We start from the raw sequence: 24,474 nt of genomic DNA, 5'->3' as shown, positions 1-24,474 counted from the left end.
CTCGATCCTCAGTGCTGATTTATTTCCTCACACTTTAGTGCCTCTAACTCCCTGGTGTGAGTGAGCCTCAAGCTTCTGCTCAAAATTGCTCCATCACACGGTCACTCCCTCTGTGTCTCCATGCTGATTTTCAGCCTCTGCTCTGCTGTTTCTCCAACTCCAAGTCCCAGTCGGCCTCAATCCTCACTGCTGATTTATATTCTCCCACTCTGTGTTGCTCGCTCTCAGGTTCTCTCTCTTTGTGACTCCCAGGTAATTGTACTCCTCAAGCATGAGCTGAGATTTATAATATCCCATTCCGCACTGCTTCCTTGCAGGATTGCCATTGTGCCTGGAAGACAGTGAAAAAGAGGAAGGTTAGAACGGTCAGAGGGTATTACAGTAATTGAGAGAGCTGTAGGGGATAGAACAGACTATCTGGAGAAGTAGGCAGACGTGCAGTGCTTAAAGCAGGTTACTGGAAGATACAGGGAGATTTGCAGGAACTGAATAAGGCTAAGGAAATAGAGAGTTTGTGGTTCGTTTTTGACGGAGCTTTGTCGAGTCTAAAGGGTTTTTTTTGTGAACTGCTTAGAGAGATAGAAATACTTCAACAAATCAAATTTACAGCCAGGAAGCATTGTAAGGTACTGGACACTGCTGGATGTTACAGAGTTAGAAGACTTATAATAACTGGGGGGATATAGATCATTGGTATTCAAGGACCCTCAGGATATGAGGAGGCGCAGAGAACGGGAGCATTCCGAAATGGTGGGATTGTAGGGGCTGGATGAGGTGAGGTGGATAAGGAGGGTGAAAAGTGTGAATTAAACACATCCAGCCACTGTAATTCATAGAGATTTAAGGAGGGGAACCTGTGTCGTAATTTGTAACAGTGATATGGAGGGATACAGATACTGAGAGTTTACAAATTTAAAAAGGAAGAGTTGAATGATGATCAGAAGTTTAAACAGGAATAAAAACAATTTGCAAGATCAGCAGCGCAGATGGGAATGGAGGAGGTGAGATATTGTGAGCAACTATAAGAGTTGTACCTAGAGGAGTATGTCACCCATAAAGGGAGAGCTGCATTGTCTGTACGCAGTTACAATGGCACATGTGGGATACGCTACAGACATGAGAAGTGTTGGAGCGCCTGCTGGAGGGTACACAGATAACAACAGTTCCAACGGCTGGTGCAGTCACTCAAGAAGGCAGCTCACCCCCATCTTCTCAGGACAACTCAAAATCAATAAAAAAATGCTGACTCAGCCAACAATGCACATGTCCATGAATGATTGAAGGAAGGAATTTGTAGAAAAATCAACAAGCTGCACTGAGATCACTCAGGAAGGCACTTTCAGCAGCCCTTCACAAACCCGGAACCACTATTCCCTGGAAGGAGAAGAGCTGCAAGTGCACGGGAACACCAGAATTTCCAAGGTGCCCTCCAAGTCATGTTCATCCTCTCAGCAATGTGTCTGTCCTTACACCCAAAGGACTGCAATGGGTCAGGAAGGCAGCTCACCACCACCTTCTCCAGGGAATTACAGATGGGAAGGTAATGATGGCCGAGCATGTGATGACCACGGTACATCAATGAATTTTAAAAAAGGGAAATTCACAGACTGTTCATGTTCTCCTTGTTTCCTTCATACAACCCACATTCCCAGCTAATTTTGTGTCACCAACAAATGTGGAACATTAGATTTTGTCCGACCATCAAATCCATTTGAATTTAGTTGTATGTCAAGCACTAATCCATTTTCTTCCACTTAATTTTCTGTCTATTAAAGAATTCCCAATCTATGTCAGTACATTCCCTCCAATCCCACCTGCGCCAATTTTGCTTATCCACCTCTTCAGTGGGACCTTGTTAAAAGGTTTCTGAAAATCCCAATAAACCATTCCTCCCTTTTATTTACTCTGCTGTCTACAGACAGACAGGAAAACAAATCCAGCAGTGATTATGAAATGACATCTCGCTTTCAGAACAACATGCTGGCACTATCAGAAGACAGAGAGCAGATATAAAGGTGACAAGTGGAGTTCCACAAGGGTAAGCATTGGGACCACACTGAACGTGCTGTACATTAACAGTCTGGACAAAGGATGTGAGGGAGTACGGGAAACAGATTTCCCAGAAAGATCCCAGAGATGAAATGCTTGTCACATGAGGAGCAGTTGGAGATTCTGGGTCTACACTCGATGACGTTTAGGCAGCGGTGGCAGAATCTGATTCAAACGTACAGAATACTGAGGGACTTGGATAGAGTGGACGTGGGGAAGATGGTTCCATGATTAGGAGAGGCTCGGGCCCAAAGAGAGACCTTCAGAGTGAAGGGACACCCCTTTAGAATGGAGATGTGGAGCAATTTATTCAGCCAGAGGGCGATAATCTGGGGAGCTCACAGCGTACAGGGGGGCTATGGATGTGAAGTAATTCAGTATATTAACTCAGAGATAGATAGGTTCTTGTCAGAGATGTTGTGCTGGAAAAGAACAGCATGTCAGGCAGCATCTGAGGAGCAGGAGAATCGACATTTCTGGCAAAAGCCCTTCATCAGGAAAGGACTGATGAAGGGCTTTTGCCCGAAACTTTGATTCTCCTTCTCCTCGGACGCTGCCTGACCTGCTGTTCCTTTTCCAGCAGCACACTCTGAACTCTAACCTCCAGCATCTGCTTCCCTCACTTTTGCCTGATAGATAGGTTCTTAATGAGTAAGGGGATGAAGGGTTACAGGGACTAGGTAAGAGAAACATTCCACCAACATCGAATAGTGGAATAGACTCGATGGTCCAAGTGGCCTCCTTCTATGTCTGATCACAGAAACCCGACAGTGTGGACAACGTTCCATGGCCACCTCTCCTAATCTGCACATCTTTGGACTGTGGGAGGAAACAGGAATTCCTGGAGGAAACCCACACCGACACAGGGAGATCTCCACACTGCCAATCGCCCGAGGCTGGAATCGAAGCCTGATTCCTGTTGCTGTGAGGCAGCAGTGCTATCCACTGAGCCACCGCGCTGTCTCCACGCCATCGGGATGGGTTTACGGGCCATGCTTATTCATCTGCTTTCGAATTGTGCAGTTATCATTTCTGCCATATCGCTTACCAGACATTCCAACACTTTCCTGATTAATACCACCACCTCTTGGTTTCAGATAGACTGCAGAAAGCTACATCACAAAGTAACTTGGGAATTCTTGTGTATAAATCTCAGAGCAGTAGTTTACAGGGTCAGCAGGTCATAGAAAGGGCAAATGGAATGCTGGGATTGACTTCAAAGGGAATGGAGAATAACAATAGGGAAGGCTTGGAATAACTATAGAGGGTTCCAGTCAGCTCACAATGAAAATACTGCGAATAGGTTTGTTCCCCTATCTAGAGGGAAATGTTCTTGCATTGGAGGCAGCCCAGAGAAGGTTCAACAGACTGTCCCTCAAAATGGAGGGATATTGATGAGAAAAGCTGGAGAAGGTTGAATTTGAACTCATGAGAATTTAGAAAATTAGGCAAATCTACTGATACATCGAAGATTCTTTGGTCTTCTTACAGGATCTGTACTGAGACATTGCTTCCCTGAGAAAGGATCTGTAAACGGAGATAAAGGCAAATGTAGGCACTCAGGAAGCTTACAGTGAAAAGCAGGGATGTAGAGACTAGAGGATGTTACAGAGTTGGGGTGGTTTGAGGTCACTGTTGGTAGTTAGAGATCAGATAGGTTGTTGGGATGAAAAATGTCACAGAGAGGTACAGGGTTTTCATACCTGAAGGAGTTGCAAAGATAGGGAGGGTGGCATTTGGAGCTGTAGGGAGGGTTGTAGGGCCTCGGCAATACACTGATAAGGATGTTCGTTGGCTCTGCAGGCGTTTACTGAGTTAGGAAGGTTCAAAAGGGCTGGATCAGTTCAGAGCCACGGAAAGTTGTAAGGATTAGAGGACCCACAGATACAAAGGGTTGAAAGGCTGCGGGAGTTCAGACAGTTATTGAGTTGTGAAAACAGGTTTGCAGCATTCCCATCAGTTACACAGAGATGTGGAGTGCTGTTATGGAGGAGGTAAGAACTGGAGAAGGTGATGGAGATGAGTAGATGGATGAAGATACTGGAGGAGTGTACTTTGACAGGGTGGGTTTTATTTAGACAGAGAGAGAAAGAGTTACAGATACAGGGAGATTTTTGGGACAGAAATACAGAATGCAAAGGGAGAGTTGCCAAGTCAGACAAAGAGAGAGTTTGAGGTGCTGGAGGGAGAGGAGGAGCAAACAGAGATGTGGATTGTTGCTGTGGCTGGAGAAGTACTCTGAGTACAGAGAGACTTTCAGGACCTGGAGCAAGTTATTGAGACAATGGTCTCCACAGTCTGTGAGGACTGGGGTACGCCTGACAGATGGGGAGTATTATAGCTGTCGGAGCAGTTACAGAGCAGGTCTGACAGATGGGGAGTGAGATAGCTGCTGGAATAGTTATAGAGTAGGCTTGCTAGATGGGGAGTAATATCACTGGTGCAGTTACAAAGTTGGGGAGACGGGGTGTGATATCGCTATTAAAGCAGTTACAGAGTAGTCCTGGCAGATAGGGAGTGATAGAGCTGCTGGAGCAGTTACAAAGTGAGCCTGACAGATGGTTAGTGATATAGCGGCCAGAGCAGTTACATAGTAGACCAGAGAGATGGGAAGTGACATAGCAAGTGGAGAAGATACAGAGTAGGGTTGACAGATGGGGGGTGATATAACTGCAGGAGCAGTTACACAGTTGGCCTGACAGATGGGGAGTGATATAGCAGCTGCAGCAGTTACAGAGTTGCCCTGACAGATGGGGAATGATATAGCTGCTGGAGCAGGTGACAGGGCTCTGGAGGCTGGTGTAGATTGCACAGACATGGTGGACTGATGAACGTCAGAAGTTCATACCGACAGCAAGGTCTGTGGTTGCATGAGAAGGTAACAGAAACAGTGAAGGTTTCAGTATTGGAAGTGGATTCAGTGTGTGGGATAACATCGCAGCGGTAGGCGCTGCCATAGTGATTGGAGGAGCAGACAAACAGAGGGATGATATAGGATATGATATTCCAGAGATAGGGAGTGTTCCAGCGGATAAAGGAAGTTACAAAGATAGGTTGGGTTATCGGGCTGCAGGAGGAATCAGACTGGGAGAGTTGGAGAGGCTGAAGAGATTGGACAGATGGGGAGTATTCCATGGTCTGAGAAAATTCCAGTGATTGGTGATTGTGTAGTTTACACGGTTAGTGGGGATAGTGGGGACTGACAGTGATACAGAGCCAGGGAATGCTACACAGAAACATAGGAAAGAGGGGCAATTTTCGGCCATTCTGCCCCACCAGGAGAAGGTCAGCTCTGCAGATGCTGGAGATCAGAATCAAGAGTGTGTTGCTGCCTGACCCACTATGCTTTTCCAGCATCCGAGGATCAGGAACATAGACGTTTTGGGCCAGAACCCTTCATCAGGAATGAGTAGTAAGGAAAGGATGGTGTACAGAGATAGGGAGGAACTGGAAGAACTTCCTGCGATAGTGAGGTTTGTGGTGACGGTTTTTGCGATAGTTAGTATTATAAGGGGTGTAGAAACTGGATGGTTCTTCAGACTGAAGGAGGTTACAGAAAGTGAGAGCTTTTTTTTTTATTTTATTTTTTTTTATTATTATTATTTTTTTTTTATTTTTTTTTGAGTGGGAGCAGCGGCCGAGTTGAGGTGAACCCGGGAGACTAGAGCTAAGGTAAGAGTTTTTTTCAAAATTACTTACCTGTAGCGGGCAGCGGTGTTTTGTTTTCTCTCTCCTTCACAGAAAGAGCGGGAGCAGCAGAGGAAGTGACGGCAAGCAGAGGGGCAGCCGAGACCCGGAAGCAGTTAGTGTAAGCTTAGCTGGGTTAGTTTTTTCCCCCTTTAAAAGCGTGAAGGAGAGGAACCCGAGGCACTACACGGGTAGTGCCTCCCACCCGCCCTCTTCCTCTAACCTAATAATAACATCTGTTGTGGCAAGCAGGTAAGTGCTGAATTTTGCTTGTATTATTTAGACACAGTTTTTGTTTAAACAGTTAGCTTTAGAGGGATGGCAGTGAAGGCAGTGCAATGTTCCTCCTGCAACATGTATGAGGTGAGGGATGCCATCGACGTCCCTGCCGATTACACTTGCAGGAAGTGCACCCATCTCCAGCTCCTCCAAGACCGTGTTAGGGAACTGGAGCTGGAGTTGGATGAACTTCGGATCATTCGGGAGGCAGAGGGGGTCATAGATCAGAGTTATAGGGAAGTAGTAACTCCAAAGATGGCAGATAGATGGGTTACAGTGAGGGGGACTGGGAGGAAGCAGCCAGTGCAGGGACCTCCTGCGGCCATTCCCCTCAAGAACAAGTATACCGTTTTGGATACTTGTGGGGGGGATGACTTACCAGGGGTAAGTAACGGGGCTCAGGTCTCTGGCACGGAGCCTGTCCCCGTTACTCAGAAGGGAAGGGTGAAGAAGAGCAGAGCAGTAGTAATTGGGGACTCGATAGTTAGGGGTACAGATAGGCGGTTTTGTGGGAACGAGAGAGACTCACGTTTGGTATGTTGCCTCCCAGGTGCAAGGGTACGTGATGTCTCTGATCGTGTTTTCCGGGTCCTGGAGGGGGAGGGGGAGCAACCCGAAGTCGTGGTCCACATTGGCACCAACGATATAGGTAGGAGGAGTGCTGAGGATGTTAGGCTTTCAGGGAGCTAGGTTGGAAGCTCGGAGTTAGAACAAACAGAGTTGTTGTCTCTGGTTTGTTACCCGTGCCACATGATAGAGATTCGAGGAATAGGGAGAGAGAACAATTAAATGCGTGGCTTCAGGGATGGTGCAGGAGGGAGGGGTTCCAGTTTTTGGATAACTGGGGTTCTTTCTGGGGACGGTGGGACCTCTATAAACAGGATGGTCTACACCTGAACCTGAGGAAAACCAGTATCCTTGGGGGGAGGTTTGCTAGTGCTCTTGGGGGGGGTTTAAACTAACTCGGCAGGGGCATGGGAACCCAGATTGTAGCTTCAGGGTGCAGGGCCTGGAGTGTAGGGAGGTGAGGAACATGGCATCAATTTCCAAGGAGGGTGCCTGTAAACAGGGAAGTGGCTTGAAGTGTGTATACTTCAATGCAAGAAGTATACGAAATAAGGTAGGTGAACTTGCAGCGTTGGTTGGTACCTGGGACTTCGATGTTGTGGCTATTACGGAGACATGGCTAGAACAGGGACAGGATTGGCTGTTGCAGGTTCCGGGATTTAAATGTTTTAGTAGGGTCAGAGGTGGGGTAAAAGAGGGGGAGGTGTGGCATTGCTTGTCAAAGATAGTATTACAGCGGTGGAAAGGACAATGGATGAGGACTTGCCATCTGAGGTAGTTTGGGCTGAGGTTAGGAATAGGAAAGGTGAGGTCACCCTGTTAGGAGTCTTTTACAGGCCTCCTAATAGTCCTAGAATCATTGAAGAAAGGATTGGGAAGGTGATTCAGGAGATGAGTGACAGTAATAGGGTGGTTGTTATGGGGGACTTTAACTTTCCTGATATTGATTGGGAAAGCTATAGCTCAAGTTCGTTAGATGGGTCAGTGTTTGTTCAATGTGTGCAGGAGAGTTTCCTGACACAATATGTAGACAAGAGGTGAGGCCATACTGGATTTGGTTCTGGGTAACGAACCAGGCCAGGTGTTAGAATTAGAGGTAGGTGAGCACTTTGGGGATAGTGACCATAATTCGGTGATTTTTACACTCGTGATGGAGAGGGATAAGTGTGTACTACAGGGCAAGAATTATAGCTGGGGTAAGGGAAATTATGATGCGGTGAGGCATGACTTAGGATGTGTGGCTTGGAAAAGTAGACTCCAAGGCAAGAGTGTAAATGATATGTGGAACTTGTTCAAGGGGCAACTATTGAGTGTCCTTGATAATTATGTACCTGTCAGGCAGGAAGGAAAGGGTCGTGCGAGGGAGCCGTGGTTTAATAAGGAATTGGAATCCCTTGTTAAATGGAAGAGGGCGGCCTATCTCAAGATGAGACGTGAAGGTTCAATTGGGGCGATTGAGAGTTATAGGGTAGCCAGGAAGGACCTGAAGAGAGAGCTAAAAGCAGCAAGGAGGGGACATGAAAGGTCCTTAGTCGATAGGATTAGGGAAAACCCTAAGGCTTTCTATAGGTATGTTAGGAATAAAAGAATGACTAGGGTAGGAATAGGTCCAGTCAAGGATAGTAGGGGGAAGTTGCGTGTGGAGGCGGAAGAGATTGGGGAGACACTGAATGAATACTTTTCTTCAGTATTTACTCAGGAACAGGGCATTGTTGTCGATGAGAATACTGAGTCACAAATAAGTAGAATGGATGGCTTTGAGGTATGTAGAGAAGAGGTGTTGGAAATCCTGGAAAAGGTGAAAATAGATAAGTCCCCTGGGCCTGATGGCATTTATCCTAGGATTCTCTGGGAAGCAAGGGAGGAGATTGCAGAGCCATTGGCCTTGATTTTTATGTCCTCTTTGTCTACAGGAGTAGTCCCAGAAGACTGGAGGATAGCAAATGTGGTTCCCTTGTTCAAAAAGGGGAGTAGGGATAGCCCTAGTAACTATAGGCCGGTGAGTCTCACTTCTGTTGTGGGCAAAGTCTTAGAGAGAATTGTAAGGGATAGGATTTATGCACATCTGGATAGGAATAATGTGATCAAGGATAGTCAGCATGGTTTTGTGAAGGGCAAGTCGTGCCTCACAAACCTTATTGAATTCTTTGAAAAGGTGACGAAGGAGGTTGATGAGGGGAAAGTGGTAGATGTGGTATATATGGATTTTAGTAAGGCGTTTGATAAGGTTCCCCATGGTAGGCTACTGCAGAAAATACGGAGATATGGCATTGAGGGTGAGTTGGAGGTTTGGATTAGGAATTGGCTGGATGGAAGAAGACAGAGGGTAGTAGTTGATGGCAAAGTTTCTTCATGGAGTGCCGTCACTAGCGGTATTCCGCAAGGATCTGTTTTGGGACCATTGCTGTTTGTCATTTTTATAAATGACCTGGAAGAGGGGTTAGAAGGTTGGGTGAGCAAGTTTGCGGATGATACGAAAGTCGGAGGAGTTGTTGACAGTGAGGAAGCATGTGGCAGGTTACAGCAGGATATAGAGAAGCTGCAGAGCTGGGCAGAAAGGTGGCAGATGGAATTCAATGTAGCTAAGTGCGAGGTGATTCACTTTGGGAAGAATAACAAAAAGATGGGGTACTGGGCTAATGGTCGGATACTTGGTAGTGTGGATGAGCAAAGGGATCTTGGTGTCCATGTACACAGATCTCTGAAAGTTGCCACCCAGGTAAATAGTGTGGTGAGGAAGGCATATGGCGTACTGGCTTTTATTGGTAGAGGAATTGAGTTCCGGAGTCCTGAGGTCATGATGCAGTTGTATAAGACTCTGGTACGGCCGCATCTGGAATATTGTGTGCAGTTTTGGTCGCCATACTATAGGAAGGATGTGGAGGCATTGGAACGGGTGCAGAGGAGGTTTACCAGGATGTTGCCTGGTATGGAAGGAAAATCGTATGAGGAAAGACTGAGGCACTTGGGGCTGTTTTCATTAGAGAAAAGAAGGTTTAGGGGTGACTTGATTGAGGTGTACAAGATGATTAGGGGGTTAGATAGGGTTGACAGTATGAACCTTTTCCCGCGTATTGAGTCGGGTATTACAAGGGGGCATAGCTTTAAATTAAGGGGGGGTAGATATAGGACTGATGTTAGGGGTAGGTTCTTCACTCAGCGAGTCGTTAGTTCATGGAATGCCCTGCCAGTAACAGTGGTGGACTCTCCCTCTTTATGGGCATTTAAGAGGGCATTGGATAGGTATATGGAGGATAGTGGGTTAGTGTAGTTTAGGTGGGCTTGGATCGGCGCAACATCGAGGGCCCAAGGGCCTGTACTGCGCTGTATTCTTCTATGTTCTATGTTCTATGTTCTATGTAGGGACTGGGCTTGGATACAGCAACAAAGAAGATGTTTCATGTACATGGATGGTTTTAGTGACCTCGTGGTTACAGAGATAGGAAGGCTGGTAGTGACCACAGGAGTAGAGTTATGGAGCAGTGTCGTGATGGGAGAAGGTCACAGCGATAGAGGAGATTGCAAACATTGGGAGGGTTATTGTGGCTTCAGGACACTGTACACAGGGAGGGCTGCCGGGATGGGAGCAGGTTACACAGGCAGGAAAGGCTGTAGGGACAGGAGGAGTTAATATATAGAGAGGTCTGTAAGGATGGTGGATGAATTAGACGCCGTGTTTTGGTGTAGGATGGGAGGCAGGAATGTCATAGGGATTGAAGGTTACAGTGATATCATGTGCTGTAGGGGCTGGAGAAGGGTACGCAAAGGGTCGAGGCTGGAGGATGTTACAGAGACAGGGTGGGCTGGAGGTATTGTGCAAGATGACAGAAAGAGAGATTATTGTAATGATGGGAGAAGGAGATTCCTGATATTTGGCATGTCATCCAGTCTGGAGCATTTTACAGTGACAGGGAGATAGTCAGCATTGAAGTAGGTTTTAAATTTGTAGAGGGATTGTAGGGAGGGGGTGAGGTTACAGAGATAGAAACTGTTCTCAGAATTAAACGCATTCAAGGCACTAGCTCAGACTAGTTGGACTGAAGGGTCTGTTTCCTTGCTATATGACTCTACGGTGCGACATTAGAGAATTTTGGAGTGTAAATAGAGAACATAAAGATCCCAGGCTTCAATAGTACCTTCTCGTGGTCGGCCTACTTTCCCCTCCATTGTTCTGATGCTCACTAAGACAGCATAGGCCTGTATTGATAACTGTGACACTCCCGATGCTGTCTCAGACAGGCTCAGTACAGCAGAGCTGAAAGTAATCCTCTCACAAAGGATGGGGATTGAGCCTGGGAGCTTTATGCTCTGTGTTCACCCTTCAGCACTGGATCTATGTCATGTCTTGAGGGCCGATGTTTCGATCTATTTAAATGCTCTGTGCTCTGTTCCCTGTGAATGATCTTACCTCACTGCAGGATTTATTGAGGACTCCAGATCTCCCTGCCCTTTGTCTCTCTGGTTGACCAACCATCTTCAATGTGGTGATGGATGAGACATCCAGCAGTTGGGAATTCTATTGGGTCAGGAGCTTCCTGAGTACCTACAGGAGAGAGAGAATTAGACAGAATGGGAAATTAGACTAATGCAGTGAGGGTTACAAAGGGAGAATAGTACTGAGTGCCACAGAGATCTGGAAAATCCGAGACTCCACCCCTGGCCTGTGCTGCTGCATCTCTCTGGAGTGGAGAATTCTGTTGGCTCAGGATCTGGAGTAGCTGCAAGAGTGATAGACATTGACAGAGGCAGCAATTAGACCCACAGTGAGGGATACCAAATGGAGAGATGCTGAGTGATATGACCAGAGTGCAGGAATGATTTCAGGATCAAGCAATGGGCATGATGAAAGAGTTTTGATTCATGGTACAGTAGGATCAGTATTCAGTGACGATTGAGCTACGAGTGGGAGAGTTGATGGCCTCGTGTTATTCTCACCAGACTGTTCATCCAGAATTTAATGCCGGTGTCAGCTATAACCATCTAACTGCTTAATATCCTTTAAGGAAGGACATCTGTTATCGACAGCTGGTCTGGCCTACATGTGACTCCTGACGCAGAGCAAGGAGGTTGACTCTGAACTGCCCCCTGAAATGATCCAGCAAGCCACTCAGCTCAAGGGCAGCTTGGAGGTGGGAAATACACGCTGGCCAACCAGAGAGGGCAACATCCCACGAGTGAATTAAAAACAACTCTGCTGGGAGCAGTGTCCTAGCCAGTCATGTCGGTAGGTTTATGGACAGGACTTTAATCTGACAGAGAGGAGGCAGGGACAGGGTTCAGGTGAAAGGAGCTTTCCAAATCCAAATAGAAAAAGTGAAGCACCGGAACAGCATGGAATGTGGCTGAAAACAAGCAGAAAGGAAAAGGAAGGGACAGAATTTACATAAAACAGTACATCAGTGAATTAGGCTGTGACAAGAAATTCTGGGAAAAAGTCAATTACAATGTTCTTTCTTTGGAATGGACAAAGTACCTTCAATAAAGTAATAGACTTGTGACTCAGAGATAAATAATATTTAGTCACCAGAAAGATGTGGTTACAGGAGAAACGAAAGGTGGGACATGAATATTCAATTCCACACATCCTTGAGGGGTCTCAGGCAGAATGAGAGTACAGGATGGGTAACCCTAACAGTAATGGGTAACAAAGGCATTACAGAGAAAGCATTTGGCCTCAGATGACGCAGCTGAATCAGCCTGAATGCAGATTCTGGGTAACACATGTCAAAAAAAATGCAGGAGAATGTTTTTCAGGCTGACAGAATTTCATTGCTCAACACTGTTACACATTCAAATGAATTCCTGTTTAATGCAAAGGCACTGCGATAATTTTGGGAGACTTCAGTCTTTGTCAAAAGTGATATTCTTCAAACTCATCTTGGAAAATTTTTGTCAGTATTTCTATCAATAACACATTGTGCAATTGGCCAGGGACGTGACTATCTCAGATCGACCGTTGGGTGATGACGCTGAGTGAAGGAGTAATGTCACAATGATATATCCTCTGGGAAATTGTAGTATAGTGGAATTCAGCGAGATGATGGATTTTTAAAGTGACCATAAAGCACACCCTACCAGCACAACCAAAACCATTTATATGTGTTTCAGAGGAGAACTGACCAAGGTAAACAGGGGAAACAGTGAAGTGTATGGCTGGTAATGGACAGTGGAAAACATTTACAGTCAGAGAGATGTACAGCACAGAAACAGACCCTTCGGTCCAACTCATCCACGCCACCCACATATCCTAACATAATCTCGTCTTATTTGCCAGCACTTGGCCCAAATCCCTCTCAATCTTTCCTGTTCGTATACCCATCCAGATGCCTTTTAAATGCAATAATTGTACCAGCCTCCACCATTTCCTCTAGCAGTTCATTCCATACACACATCACCCTCTGCCTGAAAACATTGTCCCTTAGGTTTCTTTTATATCTTTCCCCTCTCATCCTGAACCTAGGCTGTCGGTTCTGGGCTCCACTACCTCAGGGAAAAGACCTTTTCTGTTAAACCTATCCATACCTCTCTTATAAATCTCTATATGGTCTCCCCTCAGCCTCAAATAGCCCCAGCCCATTCAACCTCTCCCAGTAGCTCAAATCTTCCAATCCTGGCAACACCCCTGTAAATCTTTTCTGAACGCCTTCTATTTACACAACATCTTTCCGATAGGGAGGAGACAAGAATTGCATGCAATATTCCAAAAGGGGTTTATCCAATGTCCTGTACAGCCAGAACATGACCTCCCCTCTCCTCTACTCAATGCTTTGATCAGTAAACGCAAGCATACCAAACACCGCCTTCACTATCCTATCTACCTGCAACTCCACTTTCAAGGAGCTATGAACCTGCATTCCAAAGGTCCTTTGTTCAGCAACCCTCACTAGAAATATATCATTAAGTGTGTAATTCCTGCTGAGATTTGCTTTCCCAAAATGCAGCACCTCACATTTATCTAAATTAAACTCTATCTGCCACACCTCAGCCCATTGGCCCATCTGATCCAAATGCCGTTGTAATCTGAGGTAACGTTCTTCGCTATCCACTACACCTCCAATTTTGGTGTCATCTGCAAACTTACTAACTATGTTCACATCCAAATCATTTATATAAATAACAAAAATAGTGGATCCACCACCGATCTTGTGGCACTCCACTGGTCATAGGCTTCCAGTCTGAAAAACAACCCTCCACCACTACCCTCTGTCTTCTAGCTTTGAGCCAGTTTTGTATCCAAATGGCTGGTTTTCCCTGTATTTCATGAGATTTAACCTTGCTCACCAACCTCCCATGTGGAAACTTTGCGAACACCCTTATTGAAGTCCATATTGCTCACACTGACCGCTCTGCCCTCATCAATCCTTTTTGTTATTTCTTCAAAAACCTCAAACAATTTCTTGAGACATGATTTCCCAAGCACAAAGCAATGCTGACTATCCCTGACACTGACTTTCTAAACACATGCAAATCCTATCCCTCATGATTCCCTCCTTCAACGTGCCCACCACTGACGTCAGGCGAACCGGTCTGTAGTTCCCTGGCTTTTCCTTACCATCTTGCTTAAATAGTGGCACCACGTTAGCTAACCTCCAGTCTTCGGGTACCTCACCTCTGACTATCGATGATAAAAATATTTCAGCACAGGGCACAGCAATCACTTCCCTAGCTTCCCACAGAGTTCTAGGGTGCACCTGATCAGGTCCTGGCAAGGTCCTACGAAGTGTTCCTGAAACAAGAGACCTTCGAGTGCAGGTTCATAGCTCTGAAAGTAGAGTCGCAGGTAGATAGAATAGTAAAGGCGGCATTTGGTATGTATTTCTATATTGGTCATGGACTGAGTACAGGAGTTGGGAGGTCATGTTGCGGCTGTACTGGACATTCCAACATTCCAACTGAAGAAGGATTCCAACTATCCACACTATCCATGCCTCTCCTAATGCTATATATCTGTACCAGGTCACCCCTCAGCTCCAATACTCTCGCAAGTCAATCCAACTGGGTCTAAACTCCTTACAGTAAACACATTCTCATCCAGACAACATTCTGGTAACCCTCTGTTGCACGCTCCCCAAAACCTCCACATCCTTCCTGTAGTGTGTCGATGAGACCTACACACAACATACCAAACATGGCTGAATGAAGTTTCATTCAGTCACAACATGACATGCAAACGTCTGTACTCAATACTGTGACCAATGAAAGGAAACAGGCATACGCCTCCTTTACCACCACATCCTATTGTGTTGTTATGTTCAGGGAGCTAGGGATTTGCATCCAAGGTCGCTTGTTTTATCAATGTTTCCAATTAGTCAATTGGTGTAATTCTCTCTTCCATTTGATTTCATAAACGCATCACTTCACACTTGTCCCGATGAAATTCGATTTGCCATTTCTCTGCAGTGTTCCAGCTGATCTACACACTGCTGCAATGTTTAACACTCTTCCTCACTATCCACAATTCCTCTAACTATCCCTAATCATTACATGCCTCTCCAAATGTTGTCTGCAAAATTACTAATCAAACTGCTGACCTTTCCATCTGAATCACAGATATAAATTACACACAGACACTGCAGCACTGATCCTTGTGAAACACCATTGGCCACAGACGTCCAATCAGAATTCACCCTCCACATGCCTCTGTCTACTATCACCAAGAAAATATTGTATCCAACTTACCAACGAGCATGGACTGTGATTTGATCGTCCAGATCCCCCTTGCTATTTGAAAGTTGTCCATTCAACATGACTCTGTATTTTAATTCCCAGATTAAATTGGCTGTTTCAGGATGCACTGACTGCATCCTCTCTTCACAAAACGGGACCTTGTTTGGTTTTTTGCTGATCCTGCCTAACTCCCTACAACCCCTCAATAATCACATCCCAGCCATGGTCATTCTGCAGCCACATCTCCAGAACAACATTTCGATCAAAACTGTTCTCTTCAGTTAATGCTGTCATTCCATCCGACTTGTTGCAAATGTATGGCGCGTGTCACCGAGAGAGGATCTTTGAGGGATGGATAGAGGTCACAAGAGTTGGAGAGATGTTTGGGAGTGTGACGATGTTGCAGGGTTAAGCATAGCTGCAGTTGCTAGCGAACGTTCACAGGAGAAAACATTTTATTGTTTGAAGGAAGTTAGAGAGATAAAGTGTCTTTGATTAGATTCCAGAGATAGGGACGTGTATTGAGTTGTGGATCATTACATGGATTATACTGATCAGGGTGTAGAAATATTCGCATGATTCCAGGATGTGGTACATTTAGCAACAGTTGTGGGATCTGGAGAATGGTATGGACTGGAAAATGTTGCAAGCACATGGAAGATGATATAGACTGGAGAATGTTGCACGGATAGGGAGGAAATTCTGGACTGAATAAACTTGAAAGGAGAGATGATTTTATGCTCTGGAATGTACTTCAGAGAGAGTGAGTGGTGTGCATGCTGCAAGTTATGACAGGGATAGGGAAGCTTGTAGAGACTGGACGAGAGAGTCATAGAGAGGCTAGTGAGAGACCATTAGATTAGATTAGATTACTTACAGTGTGGAAACAGGCTCTTCGGCCCAACAAGTACACACCGATCCGGCGAAGCGCAACCCACCCATTCCCCTACATTTACCCCTTTATCTAACACTACGGGCAATTTTAGCATGGCCAATTCACCTAACCTGCACATCTTTGGACTGTGGGAGGAAACCGGAGCACCCGGAGCAAACCCACGCAGACACGGGGAGAACGTGCAAACTCCACACAGTCAGTCGCCTGAGTCGGGAATTGAACCCGGGTCTCTGACACTGTGAGGCAGCAGTGCTAACCACTGTGCCACCGTGCCACCCATACCAGATTCACTTATGAGCATAGGATGTGCTACAGCGAGCAGAGCATTTTGAAGATATAAACGAGGATACAATGGCCACAAAGCAGTCACACCAATACATAGGTATATAGGAACTGAACGAATTGAAGAGATTACACAGACTGGGAGTGTTGTATGCAGTGGAGGAGATTAAACTGATAGGGATAGTTTTAGAGACTCAACAACGTTAGGAAATAATGTGGTTTCAATGGTGAGAGCAGGTTTCAGTACCTTGAAGGATATAGACCTGAAGGAGCTTTCACAGATAGCGATGGCTTTCGGGTCTGGTGGGGGCTGCACAGTAAAGGGGATTCTAGAGACTGGAGGTATTTACATAGATAGGGAGAGTATTAGTGATTGGCAGAATTCACAAAAACGGGTCTGCAGGACACAACAGAAATCAGAAGGGTTGTATCAACCCGATGGTGTACACAGGCAGGAAAGCTTGTGGAGAGTTGGAGCAGTTCAACATGATAGGGAGGGGCATGGAGACTGGAGATGTTTCAGAAAGATTAATATTTTTAATGCTTTAGAACTCTACATAAGTCTGTCCTGGTTCCTTCTTTATGTTTCTGAACCGCTGTCGATATGCTTCTGGTACTAATCCATAAGCACATAAAATAGCCTGTTTGACATGTGCATCATCTCTTGACCACTCATGAGACAGCGCTGCAAATACCTCACTGGCTCTCCCTAATAGCTTACACTGAACTAGATTTACCCATAAGACCTCAGGCCACTCCATCTGACTATCCAATTTTTCAAATGAAATACAGAGTTCCTTGAAAGTAGAGTCACAGGTCAATTGGATAGCATAGAAGGCCCTTGGTATGCATTCATTTATTGGTCAGAGTATTGAGCACAGGAGTTGGGAGGTCATGTTGCGGCTGTACAGGACATTGGTTAGGCCACTTATGGAATACCGTGTACAATTCTGGTCTCCTTCCTATCGGAAGGATGTTGTGAAACTTGAATGGGTTCAGAAAAGATTTACAAGGATTTTGTCATGGTTGGAGGATTTGAGCTACAGGGAGAGGCTGAATGGGGTGGGGCTGCTTTCCCTGGAGCATCAGAGGTTGAGGGGTGATCTTATAGAGATTTATAAAATCATGAGGGGCATGGATAGGATAAATAGGCAAAGTATTTTTCCTGGGGTCGGGTGTCCAAAACTAGAGGACATAGGTTTAGGGTGAGAGGGGAAAGATATAAAAGAGACCTAAGGAGCAACTTTTACACAGGGGGTGGTACGTGTTTGGAATGAGCTGCCAGAAGAAGTGGTGCAGGCTAGTACAATTGCAACATTTAAAAGGCATCTGGATGGGTACATGAATAGGAAGGGTTTAGAGGGAGATGGGCCAGGAGCTGTTTGCTGCGACTGAATTGTCAAGGACAAGATGGACCAAAGTGTTTCCATGCTGTACCATTTCTATGATTCTCTGACTTTAATTGCCGAAGTTTCAAATCACTGCAGGCAGTTAGAGACTGAGATAGAATTGTAAGGTCTTTTGGAGGTTCCACAGTTCGGGAGGATTGCAGGGACCTGATGATGTTGTACATGGAAGTAGAGTTATAGGGACTGAAGCTGGGAACAGAGATAGAGAGATGCGCAGGGGATTACAGAGATATGGTGGCCAGTGGTCTCTGGTGGAAGTTCCATGTAGAGGGATGGTTTTTGGAACTGTTGGACTTTAGAAAGATAGGAAGATTGGGAGGGGCTTGAGGGGTTTACAGATGGTGGAGAAATGTAGTGACTGGAGCGTACGGAGATGGTGAGGGCTGGAGGAGATGCAATAATTTGGCTGGACTGTAGAATCTGGAGGGGTTCTCACAGACAAGGAGGATTGTAGGAATGTGGGGAGTTTACGGAGATAGAGGGTTGAAGAATTCTCAGTAATTAGTGATTTGGAGCACTGTCCAGACTGGGGGAGGCTTCAGAATGATGGAGGGATCGAGCAAAAGGAAGAGGTCGCAAAAATTATAGAACATAAACATGTCACTTTAGTGCTGTGACACTGAGGGTCATCAGGAGGACAATCTTCCTCAATAAAATGTTCAGATCCTCAGGGGAATGGACAGGTGGATGCTGAAAGGATGCTTCCTTCTCCTTATGGGAGAGAGGCAGACAACGAGAGTCTGTTTGACAAAGATGGAGAAGAGGGAGTTGTCTTTTTCTCCCAATGGCCCAAACCTACTTCAGGTTTGTTCCCACACAGCTCAAAGGAAAGCAATGCGATAACAAACAGCAAGATTGTTTGGGACTGCAGGAGATATGAGACGAAGGCCAGGTTGGAAGGGCTGGAGGGAGTGAGAGAGAAGGGAGATGTTCAACAGCAAGAAGGGTTTACAGGGGGTGGACATTGTCAGGACTGGAGAACATGACACGCTCACTCATGAGAGGGAGATAACGATATGGCACAAGGTCAAACACAGCAGGAGGATCCCAAGCTCCGTAACTGTCATTTACTCAGGGAGCTGCTCTCACCCAGTCTGGTGGCAAGCTCCACATACAAACAGCATGAGGTTTCCCAGTTAATGGTGCTCAGAGCCTAGTGCACTCAATTTGAAACAGTCGGTGAAGTATTTACACAGTTATACATTCTCCAGCAACATTGTGTCCTAGCTGACATAAACTGGTAAATTCACATTCTACCAGGCAAAGACCATTTGCACTCAGATTCCCTGGTGATACAATCCTCTGAGTGACAGTCTGCAGAGAACAACAGAATCCACAAATCCCCATTGCATGGGCCAGGGTCAATGAGAAAAGGTTCATTCTTTCAAAAATGACAACTCCTCAATTCCTGTATCTCACAAACCTGCCATTTAAAAATGATAAAATAAAGAACATTCCAAATGGAGGCTTTGATGAGGTGAGCTCTGGTCAGTAACATAGATCTGGATGTTACGGAGAGTGCTTTCTACCAGAGCACCACCAGGTCAGTATCAGGCACACAGACAGAATGGGCAAATAGATTCATAACGGAGTTCACATCTCCCGGCCTGGCAATTTGAAGCTGTGCTCACCCATTCCGGTAAAGATCTCTAGAAACAGGACAGCAGAACCAGGAGACTGGAGGTTGGCTATCGTGTTGCTACTATTTAAGGAAGGCAGTAAAGAAAATCCAGGAAACTATAGACTGTTGAACCTGACATCGGTGGGCAAGTTGTTGGAGGGAATTGTAAGGGACAGGATGTACATGTATTTGGAAAGGCAAGGACTGATTAGGGAAAGTCAACATTGCTTTGTGAGTGAGAAATCATGTCTCTCAAACTTGATTGAGATTTTTGAAAAAGTAACATGGAGGATTGATGAGAGCAGAGCCGAGGATGTGATCTATATGGACTTTGGTCAGGAGTTCAACAAGGTTCCCCATGGAAGACTGGTTAGCAAGGTTAAATCTCATGGAATACAGGGAGAACTAGCCAATTGGTACAGATCTGGCTCAAGGGTAGAAGACAGAGGCTGGTGGGGGAGGGTTGGTTTTCAAACTGGAGGCGTGTGATCAGTTGAGTGCCACAAAGATCGGAGCTGGGTCCAATACTTTGCATTGTTTACATAAATGATTTGGATTTGAGCATAAGAGGTATAGTTTGTAAGTGTTCAGATGACAACAAAATTGGAGATATAGTGGTCAATGAAAGAGGTTACATCCGATTACAATGGGATCTTGATCAGATGGGCCAATGGGCTGAGAAGTGGCAGGTGGAGATTAATTCAGATAAATGCGAGGTGCTGCATTTTGCAAAAGCAAATCTTTGCTGGACTTATACACTTAATGGTAAGGCCTGACAGAGTGTTGCTGAACATAGGGAAATTGGAGTGCAGGTTCATAGCTCCTTGAGTGACAGTGAAGGAGGCGTTTGGTATGCTTTCCTTTGTTGGTCACAGTATTGAGTACAGGAGTTGGGAGGTCATGTTGTGGCTGTACAGGACATTGGTTAGGTCACTTTAGGAATATTGTGTGCAATTCTGGTCTCCTTCCTATCGGAAGGATGTTGTGAAACTTGAAAGGGTTCAGAAAAGATTTACAAGGATGTTGCCAGGATTGGAGGGGTTGAGCTATAGAGAGAGGTTGAACAGGCTGGGGCTGTTTTGCCCGGAGCCTCAAGGCTGAGGGGTGACCTAATAGAGGTTTACAAAATTATGAGGGGTGACCTTATAGAGGTTTATAAAATCATGAGGGGCATGGAGAGGGTAAAGAGACAAAGTTTTTACCCTTCAATGTGGCAGTCCAGAACTGGAGGCCATAGATTTATGGTTAGAGGGGAAAGATATAAAAAAGACTTAAGGAGCATTCTTTTTCCCGCAGAGGGTGCTACGTGTATGGAATGAGCTGCCAGAGGAAGTGGTGGAGGCTGATACAAAGGCACCTAGATGGGTATATGAATAAGAAGGGTTTGCAAGAATATGGGCCAGATGCTGGTAGGTGGGACTAGATTGGGTTGGAATATCTGATCAGCATGGACGGGTTGGACCGAAGAGTCTGTTTCCATGCTGTACATCTCTTTGACTCTAAGAGGGGCTGAATGGTCCAATCAAAAATGATCTGTCGTTTAAATCATAACATCCTTCAGTTTCCGTAGTCCATTCTTGGTTCCATCTTGCAGGCTCTATGAATCCTGCTCCCTCTACACTCCTACAGGACCCACGTCCCTTCCCATGTTTGTACCATCCTCCAGGTTCTGCAGCCCTTCCTACCTCTGTAACATGGCCCGGACTCTACAACTCTTCCTTCCTCTGCAGTGTTCCCCAGAAGGGCACTGGAGGCCGGTGGCATTTATAGAGTTAGGGAGGGATATCGGGCCTGGAGCATTTTGCAGGCATTAGGAATGTAGGGACTTGAGGAGGTTTCACAGTTTATGAGTGTTGTAGGGACTGGAGGAAGTTACAAAGATAGGGATGGTTTCAGATTGGAGGATTCTGCAGAAAAAAAAACTTTACATGGTTAAAGGCAGGATACTTAGCAGTGTGCACGAACAGTGTGTCCCTGAAGTTACTACTCAAGTTGAGTGGGTGTTACAAAGGCATATGGTGTGTTGGCTTTCATTAGCGGTGGTTTGAGTTCAAGAGATCCAGGGTTTTGCTGCAGCTCTATAGAGCCCCAGTTACACCACACTTGGAATACTGTGAACAGTTCTGTTCACCTCATTATAGGAAGGATGTGGAAGCTTTAAAGACAGGACAGAGGATACTTAGCAAGATGTTGCCTGGACTGGAGGGCATGCCCATTGAGGTAGGTTGTGGAAGCTCGGGCTTTTCAGATCAGAGTGAACAAGGAAGAATGGTGACATGATAGATGTGTACAAGGTAATGAGAGGCGTCGATTGCGTGGATAACCAGAGACAACTTCCCCTGGCAAAATGGCTATCACAAGGGGAAATATTTTTAAGGTAATTGGCGGAAGATTTAGCTTAGATGTCAGAGGTACGTTATTTACACAGAGTGTGGTGGGTGCGTGGAATGACTGCCAGCCGTGGTAGTGGATTCAGACACATTACGGACATCTCAGCAACTCTTGCATAGGCACAACGATTTTAGCAAAATGTAGGGTATGTAGGTTAGTTTATTCTTCAGAGTAGGATAAAGGGTCAGCACAATATCAAGGGCTGAAGAGTTTGTACTGGGCTGTCCTATTCTATGTTCTAAATAGCGAGGGTTATGATGGCAGGAAGAGGTTTCGGGAAGCTGGAGAGGATGGGGTCTGAATGAAGAGACACAAAGAGGAGGCGTTGCTAAGGTTGTATGAGGTAACAGAGACAGAGGGTTGTGGGGACTGGTGGTGGTTTCACAGGGAGGAGCATAGAGCCACAGGAGGTTACAGAAATGTGGAGAGCTGTAGGGTCTACAGGGGTTTCATGGAGCTGGGGAGGTTGGGAGGGATGGATCCGTTTACAAGGATAAGAACATTGGTAGGATGGGGTGTTTTACACAGACAGGAATGTTTCAGGTGAATGGAGCAGATTACAGACCCACAAACAAACATATGAAGGGTAGTCGTGACTGAAGATATTTATAGATATAGGAAGGCTTAGGTTCTGCAGGTTATTTAGACATGCAAAGTGTGGAATCATGCAGATTTTCCAAGTGATAAGGACAGCAATTTTGGTTGGAGACAGTTTCACAGATTAGGGAGCATTAGTAACCTCCTCCAGTTTGGTCAAAGTGGGAAGCATTGTCGGGGAGGGTGATGTTTACACACGCAAGAGCTGGAGAATATTATGGGAATGAGTAGATGGATGGAGACACTGGAGGAGCTTACATTGACAGGGTGGGTACTGGCAATGGGAAGATATCACATAGATAGAGGGTCTTGTAGGAACTGGATCAGAAGAGTCACAGGCATTGGAATGACTTCTGCAGATTGGGAGTGTTACAAAGACTGAGAGGATTGTGGGGTCTCCACAGATTGATCATGTCTTTAAGAATAGAAGAGTTTATGTAGATACGGAGATCTTAAACCCAGTGCATGCAGTCTTCATTTCAAGACCAGAGCCTTATTATCCCTCATCAACCAAGGATCCCTAACCCTGCCAGCTTTTCTCTTTATCCCAATGGGGCATACTGGCCCTGGATTCTTGATATCTCACTTTGCAAAGCCTCCCATTTGCCAGTTGTTCCTTTTCCTTCAAACAGACTCACCCTCGATTGGAACCATAATATGGAGGTGCCGGTGTCGGATTGAGGGTGGACAAAGTTAAAAATCACCCAACACTTGGTTCCAGTCCAACCAGTTTATTTGAAAGCACTAGCTGTCAGAGCACTGCTTCTTCATCAGGTGGTTGTGGAGCACAATCCTAAGGTACAGAATTTATAGCAACAGGATGGCAGTGTCATGGAATATAATATCAAACAAATTTAGTTTAAGCCTTTCATCTGTTACAGTGATCACCAGCGCTTCCAAAGAGAGTTGGATTATAACTGGGTGTTGTGCAATTTTAAATTCACGGCATTGACGCCTGCCAGATCCTGCAGAATGGCCCCAAACCTGGCCCTGTTCCAGTTTTCCTCTTCAATCTGTGGACCTGCTGATCTTTTTCCATAACTATGTTAAACGAAGATAGTTGTGGGCACTGGACCCAAAGTGCTCTCCGAATGACACTTCAGTCACTTGCCCGACCTCATTTTGTTTTAGATTAGATTAGATTACTTACAGTGTGGAAACAGGCCCTTTGGCCCAACAAGTCCACACCTCCCCGCCGAAGCGCAACCCACCCATACCCCTACATTTACCCCTTTTACCTAACACTACGGGCAATTTGGCAGGGCCAATTCACCTGACCAGCACATCTTTGGACTGTGGGAGGAAACCGGAACACCCGGAGGAAACCCACACAGACACGGATGTGCAAACTCCACACAGTCAGTCGCCTGAGGCGGGAATTGAACCCGGGTCTCTGGCGCTGTGAGGCAGCAGTGCTAACCACTGTGCCACCGTGCTGCCGACAAAAACTAGGATCGGGATTCAGCACCTTAGACCGCTCGGCCTCACTACCAGCCAAACTGGTAGTTTTCTGAGGGGAGTTCCAGTGTTGCACCCACCTGAGTAGAGTAGGGCTCTCTGCATATTGATTTAAGAACCTTTCTTGGACACATTTGAAAAATTCTTCTCCTTCCAGGTCTTTTATACTCTGGCTACAGGGAAAATTAAAATCTCCAACCAATACTCCTCTATTATTCCTATAGTTATCTGCAATCTACACATCTGCTCCTCTGGTATCTGTTGGGTCTACAACAGTCTAGAACATAGAATATAGAACATAGAACATAGAAGAATACAGCGCAGTACAGGCCCTTCGGCCCTCGATGTTGCGCCGATCCAAGCCCACCTAACCTACACTAGCCCACTATCCTCCATATGCCTATCCAATGCCCGCTTAAATGCCCATAATGAGGGAGAGTCCACCACTGCTACTGGCAGGGCATTCCATGAACTCACGACTCGCTGAGTAAAGAACCTACCCCTAACATCTGTCCTATACCTACCCCCCTTAATTTAAAGCTATGCCCCCTTGTAATAGCTGACTCCATACG

The sequence above is a fragment of the Chiloscyllium plagiosum genome, unplaced genomic scaffold (assembly GCF_037043375.1).
Source record: "Chiloscyllium plagiosum isolate Xiang-an unplaced genomic scaffold, Cpla_swu_hap1 HiC_scaffold_53Y, whole genome shotgun sequence".
Taxonomy (NCBI): domain Eukaryota; kingdom Metazoa; phylum Chordata; class Chondrichthyes; order Orectolobiformes; family Hemiscylliidae; genus Chiloscyllium; species Chiloscyllium plagiosum.
This window is presented reverse-complemented; position numbering follows the sequence as displayed.